The sequence below is a fragment of the Trachypithecus francoisi genome, unplaced genomic scaffold, assembly GCF_009764315.1.
Source record: "Trachypithecus francoisi isolate TF-2019V2 unplaced genomic scaffold, Tfra_2.0 Lachesis_group0, whole genome shotgun sequence".
Taxonomy (NCBI): domain Eukaryota; kingdom Metazoa; phylum Chordata; class Mammalia; order Primates; family Cercopithecidae; genus Trachypithecus; species Trachypithecus francoisi.
In genome coordinates this window covers 189,086,158-189,098,998 of record NW_022681453.1, presented here as the reverse complement: position 1 = coordinate 189,098,998, position 12,841 = coordinate 189,086,158, and positions in this window count along the sequence as shown.

Here is a 12,841-nt window from a genome sequence, read left to right as displayed (position 1 = left end):
GCAACTGTTGCTCAGGCCAAAAAATACTTGGAGCCATAGAAGCTAGGGTAATCCTTTCTAATAAACTGTCTTAAGAGCAGTTTTAGGTCCAAAGGAATATTGAGCAGAAGGTAGAGAGATTTCTTATATACACCCGGCTTTGACACTTACATAACCTCCCCCATTAACAACATCTCTTGCCAGAGTGATACACTTCTTACAACTGACGTGCCTATACTGACATCATTATCATCCAAAGTCCATAGTTTATATTATGACTTACTCTTGGTGTTGTACATTCTCTAGGTCTGGCAAATTCAGAATGACACGTACCTACCATTACAGTGTCCCACAGAGTAATTTCACTGCCCCTGAAAGTCCTCTGTGCTCTGCCTATCTATCCTTTCTTCCCTCCCTTCTAAATCCAAACAACCACTGATCTTTTTATTTTCTCCATAGCTTTGCATTTTTAGAATGCCCTATAGTTGGAATCATACAGTATGTAGCCTTTTCAGGTTAGTTTCTTTAACCTAGTAATATGCACATAAGTTTCCTCTATGTCTTTTCATGGCTTGATAGCTCATTTCTTTTCAGGGTTAAATAAAATCCATTGTCTGCTTTACCAGACTTTATGTATGCCTTCACCTGCTGGAGGATATCTTGGTTGCTTCCAAGTTTTGGCAGTTATACATAAAGCAACTGTCAATATCCACATGCAAGATTTTGTGGAGATATAAGTTTTTAACTCCTTTGGGTAAATACCAAGAGCATGTTTGTTGGATTGTATGTTTAGTTTTGCAACAAAACCACTAACCTATCTTTCAAAGTGTCTGTACCATTTTGGAATTCTAGTGGCAATGAATGAGAGTTCACGTTGCTCCACATCCTCACCAGCATTTGATGTTGTCAGTCTTCTGAATGTTGGCCATTCTAATAGGTATGCAGTAGTATTCCATTGTTGTTTTAATTTGCAATTCCCTAATGACACATGATATAAAGAAACTTAATATGTGGAGTAATCTTTTTATAATATAAGGAGCATCATGTACTTTTCTACTGGTAGTCTGGTATGTTTCTTCCAGGGCTAGAATGTAAATCTTCAAGTGAAGGAAATCATTGCTTGTACTGAAACTAAGTTTTAAAGTAATGTTTCCTAGTTCTGGAAATCCCCGAAAAACTGGAAGAGGATTTAATGGGGGTAAGGCCTTATGAAAGTGAGGGTGAGTAAAAGCCAGAGACAGCTGACTTGGTGCTGTTAACATAATCTCACTTGTATCTGCTGATGAAAAAGATCTGAAGAAGCTTGTGTTTATGTACTGCAGTAGTCCCTGGTGTGTGTGTAGGGCTATATGGTGAACAAACTGCTTTCATATATGCTATCAGATTTTATTCTAATGACAATTTTGTGACCTGCCTATTCCTAACTTCAAGTTAAACATGGTAGAATGAAGACGTCTACTCTCTTCAGAAACCTACTAAGATTATAGGAAAGAAATTAAAATGTTTTAAATTCACAGAGACAGAGATAAGAGGATGACAGTAAGAAGAAAGTTAATCATAAGATTTTAGTACTTGGAAAGATGAATGAGATGGACACAGATGGTTGTCATGATTGACTGAGACTTTGAGTTTCTCTACTTTGCTAAGTGTCATGGAAGAAATAGAATGATTAAGCTAATATTTGCTACGGCAATCCAGAAATGTCCAAGAATTAGAGGCAAAAGAAGTGAAGAGAATTCTGAAAATGATAATGAAGTTAACCTATAGGAAGACAGCATTGCAGCAGCCCGAAGAAGAGCCAGTTCCAATCAGAACATAACAGCAATGAGCTACAGAAAATAAGAGGAATGATTAAAGAAAAATATATATGTAACTTTAATGTTAAATTAGTAGTAAGTAGAAAACAGAGGAAGTGAAAAAAGGCATTTATTAAATCCATGAAAAACAAAAATTAGATTAACTATAAAATGGTTAAGCTATGAAAATTACAAATAATTAGTACTGTTAAAAATGGTTAAGTGATGAACAATGTAAATAATATTTAAATTAATCAAAATTGTTAAATTAATATTTTAAAATATATATTATTTATATTAACAAGATAGGCAAAGGGAAAAGGTTTGTGAAGGAAGGTGGCAGGATACAGTAAGAAACATAAATGCTAATCTCAGATTGTGGAAATTTAATTAATTAAAGGAAAAACCAAATGGTGCTAAAGCATATCATTTTAAAATTAGATCATAAATATTTGTAACAAAATACTAAAAGAGTTGAAAATTATTGTCTCAAGAAATTGGACTCGGAGATAATGTGTGGGATTAGGTATGGCAGAAAAGTACTGATTTCTATTACAATTCTACAGCACTACTTGACTTTTAAAATGAAGCTCATTTATTTCTTAAATAGAAATAAATATAAAATTAAACAAGTACATGATTTGGCGGTGTTATAGCTTGTGATTCCAAGCCAACAAAGGAAGTCATACTATGAAGAAGTAAAAAATGTAAAACATATCTTCAGATAATGGGGCTACAGGTGATTTTATTTTTTATGTTTCTTGATTTTCTAATTTTTCAATAATGTATATATATATATACTTTTATAGTTGAAAAGCTCACAGATTCTACTATAAAAAATAGACACAAAAGATATCTCTATCTCTCTCTCTCTCTCTCTATCTATCTATCTATCTATCTACCTATCTATCTATCTATGCATGTGTGTCTGCTTTCATTTAACAGATGAGAAAGTGTGGACCCTGGAAGAGGATTTGACTTGCCCAACTGTATAGCTACTTAGTGTAAGAAGCAAAACTAGAGACTAGGTATTGTCATCTTCCCGTTCCTATTTCAGGTATTTTTCCACTATGATCTTCTAACTTTAAAAGTGACTATAATAAGTAAACATCAGAGAATGATCAATATAACTACATTGACCTCAAATGACTGACTCTAAGAAGAAGTTTTTGTTTGTATCCTATGAGCTACATATGTTACATCCCATTCTGTTTACAGAGCAGGCAGTGGTTATAATTAACCCTTAGAAAAGTGTAAGCACATCTAGAAACAGGGCTAATGATTTAGCAGCTAATTTGCCTAAGACAGTAGTGAAAGTCAGAGTTGAAGTAATCGGAATTTATTTTAAAGTTACTTGCATTTATGGGTCAGTGCACTTCAAACAAAAGTACCTGTTTGGTGTTGGTTGGTTGATTGGTTTATTTCTGTGTTTGTTTTTTTGTTTTGTTTTGTTTTTGTTTTTTTAAACTGTAATATTGTTTTTATTTTTTTTATTTTGAAGTGTAACATATTTTATTTTATTTTATTTATTTATTTTTTTATTATACTTTAAGTTCTAGGGTACATGTGCATAATGTGCAGGTTTGTTACATATGTATACTTGTGCCATGTTGGTGTGCTGCACCCATCAACTCGTCAGCACCCATCAATTCGTCATTTATATCAGGTATAACTCCCAATGCAATCCCTCCCCCCTCCCCCCTCCCCATGATAGGCCCCGATGTGTGATGTTCCCCTTCCCGAGTCCAAGTGATCTCATTGTTCAGTTCCCACCTATGAGTGAGAACATGCGGTGTTTGGTTTTCTGTTCTGGTGATAGTTTGCTAAGAATGATGGATAGGACTGAATTTTTTTTCTTCCCATGTTAAAGAAAGTTACTTATTTATTTATTTATTTTTGGAGACAGAGTCTCACTGTCACCCAGGCTGCAGTGCAGTGGTGCGATCTCGGCTCACTGCAACCTCCGTCTTCCAGGTTCAAGCGATTCTCCTCCCTCAGCCTCTCGAGTAGCAGGGATTACAGGTGCCCCCCACAATGGATGGCTGACTTTTTTTTGTTTGTATTTTTAGAGGAGACGGGTTTTGCCATGTTGGCCAGGCTGGTCTCGAACTCCTGACCTCAGGTCATCCGCCCACATCGGCCTTCTGTTATTACAGGCGGAGCCACAGCGCCAGGCCAAGAATGTTCATTTTTCTAAAATGAGGGTTTTTTGGCTTTTTTTTTTTTTTTTTTTTCCATTTTTACTAATGAGTGTAGCAGTTTCTTTGAGCATCCACCAGAGGGCACGAAAGCCAATCTATGATTCCAGCCCATTAGCTAGATTTGACTTAATGGCTAGATGAAACTATGAAGCTGAGTTACTACTGATATCAAATTTTTGACAGACCCTACCAGAATGGAATAATAATGAGGTTCACATTTGCAAAAAGGTATCTGGTTTCTTTTACAAGACAGCTGAGCATCAGGTGAGATGCCTGGCATCAGAATGTAGAAAATTTGAAATAGAAACCATCTTTCTAAGGATGAGGCCTATGAGTTTCAGGTGTCTACAAAGGTAGGCTAATTTGTGCATATAATGCCCACGTGGTATGCAATATCTACGACACAAGCCTTATAGGTCTAGCCCATATCATTTTTACCTGACTGCAAGTTACTTTTTAATTTTCAGTTTCGTAGTTCCAAACTTGTTTCATTTACGTTAAGACCACAACTTTATAAGAGACAACTTTAAAATTCAGTATCTTTCACAAAAATGAAATAGAGCTGGGATAGAGTTAAAATAGCATTCCTGTGGACAATAAAATGAAACTCACTCAGAATATTATATTTAAGGCAAAATGTGAAATTCTTCAGAATTGCGTAAGAGAAAATGAAATAATGAAAATGTGTTGGCTATAAAACCACTCTGTTGAGAGTGATTAAAAAAAAAGAAGAAAGAAAAGAAATATACTATACATTCCAAGGGAATCTTTTACTTTCAAATGCATTTTGCTTTGTGATTTTGTACAAAATAATCCTATGCAGGCATTTTTGAATGATTGATTAGTATTCGATGATGGCTACAGTTCTGTGAAAATGAAATAAATGTAATGCCCCTTTACGAAATGGAATAGGTTGATAATAAACGAAATGAAATTTGTATTTGTGCATTTGGAAAAGAGTTATTTTTTCTCTGAAATTATGCCAATTTATGCCTGTGATCTAACTCATGAAGAAAATAATCTGTATCAATCAAAATGCTAGATTTGTATGTAATTAAGATAAAAATGGCATTGCTCAGAATTACCGACACTGTTGATGAACGCAGGTTGCTGAATTTTACTATTATGTTTGTTGGGGAGGATTTCTTCTTTGGAAAATCTGTTTTGAGACATGATAAGCAAAAGTCATACGAGTTCCCTTTTTCTAATAATTAATGTAATAATGGGTCTCTTTATATTTAATAAATAGCCAATTTTTCCCATAATACAGAAAAGCTGGCCATACAAAATGAAGTCATATCAATTTAGATTATTCTCTCTTTTATATACCTACACCTAGGTAAACTTATAATGTTAGAAGAATCTTGGGTACTACTAATTGTGTTTATTTCATTTAATGTAATGTCCTCCAGGTTCATCCGTATTGTCATAAATGACAGAATTTCCTTTTTTTTAATGGCTGAATAGTGTTTATTGTGTATAGATTCTTATAGACTTAGATATAGCATTATTGCATGTGATGCCATTATTTTTAAAGTCTCTATATTTTTATTATGTTATTATAAAAAATAATGGAAAGTAAGCACCTTTGTAGAAAGAGTTAAACATGACCTCAAAAACTTGTTCTAGGGATAAATTGGTATTACTATATACATCTAAATCACTAATATAGTAATTCTCTCCTAGATTTAAATTTTTTCTGTTACATTCTAAAAGTTTTGAAAGAAAATATCTATGTTCATTAATGTCACAGCATGTGTACATAAATTTCTAGTTCTATGAAGAATTAGCTAAGACACTCTGTGGCAATTAGAGTCCCATTTCTGTATTTACCTCTTTCTAAAGTTAGATTTAAATGAAAGCAAATTGATTCAGATAATTAAACTAGTAGATGTCAATATAGAAGACTGCTTTGCAAATACAGCAATAATCTAGATAAAATAATCTTCTCTCTATACTGTTTTAAACATGTTTTGTAATTTTAGAAAATTTTCTAGAATATCTTTATCATCATCTTCTTTCTTTCTGTATTTTATATTTTTATATAGTATCTAACTTTCAATAAGAGGCACTGAAAAAATACTAAATAAACTACTTTTATAAGAAGTATGTTAAAGCCAATACATCTTCTTATAGGAGGCATATGTAAGTTATTTTTTAATGACCCTGTTATTGGCAAATAAAATGATGGCTATGGTAATCATTCATTTTATTTCTTAAAATATATTTCTTCAAAAATATTTAGATTCATATTTAAATTGAGCAGCAAGTCAATTTCTAAAGTGAGTAAGTGGTAGAGATTTCTACTGTACTTAAAAAGAAACAGTTGTTCATGCTTTCAAGCAAATTCAATTTTGAGCCTTTATGACATCTCAAGCATTCACAAAATAAAACCTATGTTTAGAGGAAATCAAAGAAATACTCCTTGACTTTATAGTCTAAATAGACTACTTGATTTTAATCCCAATAAGGATCGTGTATGTGTATACCTTTGGACGTGTATGTATAGTCAATTATTTTTAGTAATATATCTGTATATAAGCTAATATTGATTGTTATGTTTTAACTCAATGTACTTAATAAGTTTAAAGCTTCCAGTACTATAAACCAGAAAATTGGCTGGGCGCGGTGGCTCACACCTGTAATCACAGCATGTTGGGAGGGCAAGGAGGGTGGATCATGAGGTCAAGTGATCGAGGCCATCCTGGCCAACATGGTGAAACACCATCTCTACTAAAAATACAAAAATCAGCTGGGCATGGAGGCACGTGCTTGTAATCCCAGCTACTCAGGAGGCTAAGGCAGGATAATAGCTTAAACCTGAGCCGAGATCATCCCACTGCATTCCAACCTGGTAACAGAGTGAGACTCTGTATCAAAAACTAATAATAATAAAATAAAATTACATGATGGAAAACATAATTAGAAAGCTGAATAGTTGTACTATTCAGCTTCCTTATATGGAAACAACTTTAACTCAGATCTTTTTCTTAAAGTAATTTTTAAACTTGAGTCAGTTAACTGATACTATGCAAGCTGCAGAGGAATCATGTAGGGAGTGTATAATAAATAACTTCTGGAGTTCTGGTATAATATTATTTCTTGATCTTGATGCTAATAGTGTTTTCAGTGTGAAAAATTCATCAAATTATACACTTAAGATTCATGTACTTTTCTGTAGGTATGTTATACTTGAATAAGGTTTGCACAAAATAAAATACAAGTAAATATTAAAACACATAATTTAGAAGGAAACAAAAGAATATTATCATGACTTTTGGTAGGTAAAGATTTTTTATCAGAGCACAAAATCTGACAGCCATAAAGAAGAAAATAATAAACTGGACTACATTAAAAATAACTTCTCTTTATCAGAAAATATCATTAATAAAATAAGAATGTGACACATAAGCTAAAAGGTATTTGCAATATGCATCTCTGATAAACAACTCATCTCAAACGTATATAAAGATTAGCTACAAATAAATAAGAAAAATAACCCAATAGAAAAATTAGAAAATAAATTGACCATGAAATTCAGTATATATGATATCCAAATAGACCATAAACATATTAATATGTACAGGACTTCATTACTCATCAGAAGGATGAAAGCTAAAGCTACAAATTTTTATTTGTGGATAGCAGTACATATAGACACTAGAATGGCTAAAATGAAAAAAAAAGATAGATTATACTAGGTGTTGGGCAAATATGTGTAGCATTGAACTCTCATATACTACTGTGCAAGGGTAAATTGGTACAAATGCTTTGCAAAATTGTTTGGTAATATCCACTATATATGAACATTTCTATACTTGTTATATGGTTTGGCTCTGTGTCATCACCTAAATCTCATCTCAAATTGTAACCCCCATGTGTTGAGGGAGGGACCTGTAATCCCCAAGTGTTAAGGGAGGGAGGTGATTGGATCATGGGGACAGTTTCCTTCATGCTGCTCTCGTGATAGAGAGCAAGTTCTCATGAGATCTGATGGTTGTATAAGTGTTTGACAGTTCCTCCTTCAAACACTCATTCTCTCTTGCTGGCCGCCATGTAAAATGTGCATACTTCCCATTCTGTCATGATTGTAAGTCTCCTGAGGCGTCTCCAGCAATTCAGAACCATGAGTCAATTAAACCTCTTTTCTTTATAAATTAGTACTCTTGGGCAATTCTTTATAGCAGTGTGAGAATGAACTAATATAGTTAATTTGTATCAAGGTAGTGGGATACTGCTATAAAGATACAGAAAATATGGAAGCAACTTTGGAACTGGGTAACAGGCAGAGGTTGGAACAGTTTGGAGGCCTCAGAAGAAGACAGGAAGATATGGAAAAGTTTGGAACCTCCTAGAGACTTGTTAAATGGTTTGGACCAAAATGCTGATAGTGATGTGGACAATGAAGTTCAAGCTGAGGTGGTCTCAAATGGAGATGAGGAACTTAATGGGAGCTGGGAAGATTACTCTTTTTATGTTTTAGCAAGGAGACTGGTGGCATTTTTGCCTTTGCCCTAGATATCTGTGGAACTTTGAACTTGAAAGGGATTATCTGAAATTGGATCTTATGTTTAAAAGGGAAGTAGAGCGTAAAAGTTTGGAAAATTTGTAGCCTGATGATGTGATAGAAAAGAAAAACCCATTTTCTGGGGAGAAATTTAAGCTGGCTATAGAAATTTGCATGAGTAATAAGAAGCCAAACATTAATAGCCAAGACAATTGGGAAAATATCTCCAGGGCATGTCAGAGACCTTTGAGGCAGCCCCTCCCATCACAGACCTGGAAGCCTAGGAGGAAAAAATGGTTTCATGGGCCAGGCCCCTGGCTCTGCTCCTTTGTGCAGCCTTGGGATTTGGTGCCCTGTATCCCAGCAGCTCCAGCTCCAGTTGGCACTAAAAGGGGCCAAGGAACAGCTCGGGCCATAGTTTTAGAAGCTGCCAATCCTTGGCAGCTTCCACATGGTATTGGGCCTGTGGGTACACAGAATTCAAGAATTAAGGTTTGGGAACCTGCACCTAGAGTTCAGAGGATGTATGGAAATGCCTGGATGTCCAGGCAGAAGTCTGCTGCAGGGGTAGAGCCTTCCTGGAGAACCTCTGCTAGGGCAGTATGGAAGGGAAATGTGGGGTTGGAGCCCACACACAGATCCCCACTGTGGCACTGCCTAGTGGAGCTGTGAGAAGACAGCCAACATCCTCCAGACCCCAGAATGGTAGATCCACTGACAGCTCGCACCATGTGCCTGGAAAAGCTGCAGACACTCAATGCTAGCCCATGAAAGCAGCCAGGAGGTGGGCGGTACTCTGCAAAGCCACAGGAGCGGACCTGCCCAATGCCATGGGAACCCAGTTTTTGCATCAGCGTGACCTGGATGTGAGACATGAAGTAAAAAGAGATCATTTGGGGGCTTTAAAATTTAATTATTGCCCCACTGGGTCTTGGACTTGCATAGGGTCTGTGGCCCCTTTGTTTTGGTCAATTTCTCCTATTTGGAATGGGAACATTTATCTGATGTCTGTAACCCCATTGTATCTTGGAAGTAACTCACTTGCTTTTGATTTTACAGGCTTCTAAGTGGTAGGGACTTGCCTTGCTTCACATGAAACTTTGGACTTATACTTTTAGATTAGTGCTGAAATGAGTTAAGTCTCTGCGGACTGCTGGGGAGGCATGATTGGTTTTGAATGTGAAAGACATGAGATTTGGAAGGGACCAGGAGTGGAATGATATGGTTTGACTCTGCGTCCCCGCCCAAATATCATCTCAAATTGTAATCTCCATGTGTCAAGGAAGTGATCTGTATTCCCCATGTGTTGAGAATAGGAAGTGATTGGATCATGGAGGCAGATTTCCTCATGCTATTCTTGTGATAGTTAGTGAGTTGTTATGAGATCTGATGGTTTATAAGCCTTTGACAGTTCCTCCTTCAAATACTTGCTCTCTCTCACCTGCTTCCATGTAAGATGTGCCTGCTTTCCCTTCCACAATGATTGTAAGTTTATGAGACTTCCCAAGCCATGCAGAATTGTGAGTCAATTAAATCTCTTTCCTTTATAAATTGCCCAGTCTTGGGCAGTTCTTTATAGCAGTGTGAGAACAGACTAATACAATCTTGATGGAGCAAACCTCATCCTATGTATATTTCTAAGACAAAGGAGTGCACATGTCTCTCAAAATTGTGTCCAACAGTGCTCTTAGCAGCACTCTTTGCAATTGCCAAAATCAGGAACAAATTAAATATTTATCTCCAGTAAAATGGATTAAACATTTGTGTTATATTTATGCAAGATAATATTCTACAGCAGTGAAGATAAACAAACTAAATCACATGCAACAATATGAAGGAATGTTGACCCTTACAACATAATAGTAAGTGAAAGAAGCCAGACAAAAAGAGTTAAATATATAATACTTCAGAAACAGAAAAAACTAATCTATGACATTTGAAATCAGGATAGGGGTTACCCACTGGATTGTGAGAATAATGACTGGGTCCAGAACTTCTTGCACAGTGGACTTGTCGGGGAGAGTTGGTAGTAATCTGCTACTGATAGCAACAGGAGACATACAAATTCCTAGGCAGGCAGGGACAGGTCCCTGGTGAAAACTGACCTTCAAGTTAAAGGCAGTTTAAAGCCTGAAAACTGAGCTGTCAGTTCTAGGTAGAGTCCATGATGGAAGTGAGAACTTCCTCGATGTCTTTTAACCAATCAGTTGGTGCTTTTCCCAATTCACCCATGGACCAATCAGTATGCACTCCCTCATTCAAAGCCCATAAAACCCCCAGACTCAGTCTCACAGAGGCCTACCCACCTTCAGGTCCCCTGTCACAAACAGAGTTACCCGTTCTTTGGTCCCTTCTCCTCTGAGAGCTTTTCTCTGTCACTCAATAACATTCTTCTTTGCTCTGCTCACTATCCAGTGTCTGTGTGCCTTGTTCTTTTTGGTCATGGGACAAGAACATGGAACTCACCAAGCTGTGTGTGGCAGGAACAAGAGAGAGGTGTAACATTTGTTGATACTCAGATCTCAGGACACTCTGTGCGAAGAGCTGTAACACTCCTTGGGGCTTCACAGTTGTTGGCATCTCCAAGTTTTCAGATGCCACCACATTACCCTTGTCTAGACACCAATGCCCAATGTGGAAGCTGCTTGTGGCATGCCTGGTCCAGCCACAGGCTGAGTGCAGATCCTGTGGTGGGTGTGGGATCCGGGCCAGGGCATGAGCTGAGTTCAGTTTGCTGAGCCGAGTGGACAGAGTGAGCCTGGCAGGCTGGAGCACAGCCCCGGGCAGAGGTCATGGCAGCCAGAGATTTCAAGCTGGAGAAGCAGCACTGGAGGAATTCTCTAACACAGTAACCCTCCTTCCCGCTTGCCAAGCAATGGGGGAAAAAAAGCTACTAGGTGCCATTCCCTCCTGCTCACCAAACTACAAAAACTGCAACACTATTTCTTAACATAATATTGATTGTATAGGTATATTCACATTGTAAGAATCTATCTAGCTATAAACTTGTCATTTTCTACATACACTCCAACATTAAGATTATTAAAAAAATATTAATAGGCCTGTGTCGAGAACACATAGGAGTTAGCTTTAGAAGTCTCTATTGATCAAAAATGTAATAATTTGAGTATCAAAACAATAATGATTAGAGTAGATTAAACATTGAATTAGAGAAAATCTATAATTCTATAATGATACTCAGAAATGGAAAACTAGTAAAAAATTGTACACATAACTCTTTAAGAGAGTGACCACATGGCCTTGCTTTCTGAGGAACATCCTGACTTCATGATTAATGGCACTCACTTTTGTTCTCAAAAGTATACCAATTTGGAAAACAAATTATCTATCGTATCACTAACAAACAAGCTTCTTAGTTTGTATTAGTAAATTGGTGAATAGAGGGAAAGAACTGAGTATTCATCCTACCCTTTCAGGCTAACTTGAACAGACTCCAATGAAGGGGAAAAGGCTTATTTTACAGAAAAATTTCTATGAAAGATGCAGATGCAATAGAATTAGAAAGTTCTCTTTCTACAAATCTTTATGAAAGCATTAGCTCAGTTAAGAATTACCAGTTGTTAAAACTATCATGTATATGGTTGATGAGTAATATGGTATTCCCATAGTTTCACAATAACACTACATTGATTACTTGTTTTTATTAATGAAATAAATATATACATTTCTTTACTGTGGATTAATATATGAATATATAAAATACTGCCATTTGGAATGGCAGATTCACTGACAGCTTGCACCCATGTGCCTGGAAAAGCTGCAGACACTCAATGCTACCCTGGATATATAAACGCCACCTATTAATCCATATTAAATCCATATATTATATATCAATATATTTATATATATCCATTTATATAGATTCCATATATATATGTATATTCTCTGTGTGTGTATATATACATACACACACGCACAGAAAAATTGAGGGATCAGCTCACCAACTTTCTTTTTTTTTTTTTTTTTTTTTTGAGACGGAGTCTCGCTCTGTCGCCCAGGCTGGAGTGCAGTGGCGGGATCTCGGCTCACTGCAAGCTCCACCTCCCGGGTTCACGCCATTCTCCTGCCTCAGCCTCCCGAGTAGCTGGGATCACAGGCGCCGCCACCTCGCCCGGCTAGTTTTTTGTATTTTTTAGTAGAGACGGGGTTTCACCCTGTTAGCCAGGATGGTCTCGATCTCCTGACTTCGTGATCCGCCCGTCTCGGCCTCCCAAAGTGCTGGGATGACAGGCTTGAGCCACCGCGCCTGGCCAGCTCACCAACTTTCTAACCCAGTGAACAATGTTAGCATTTAAACTAAGAGTAAATCAGCCAGGTATTAGGTCTCCAGGTATACT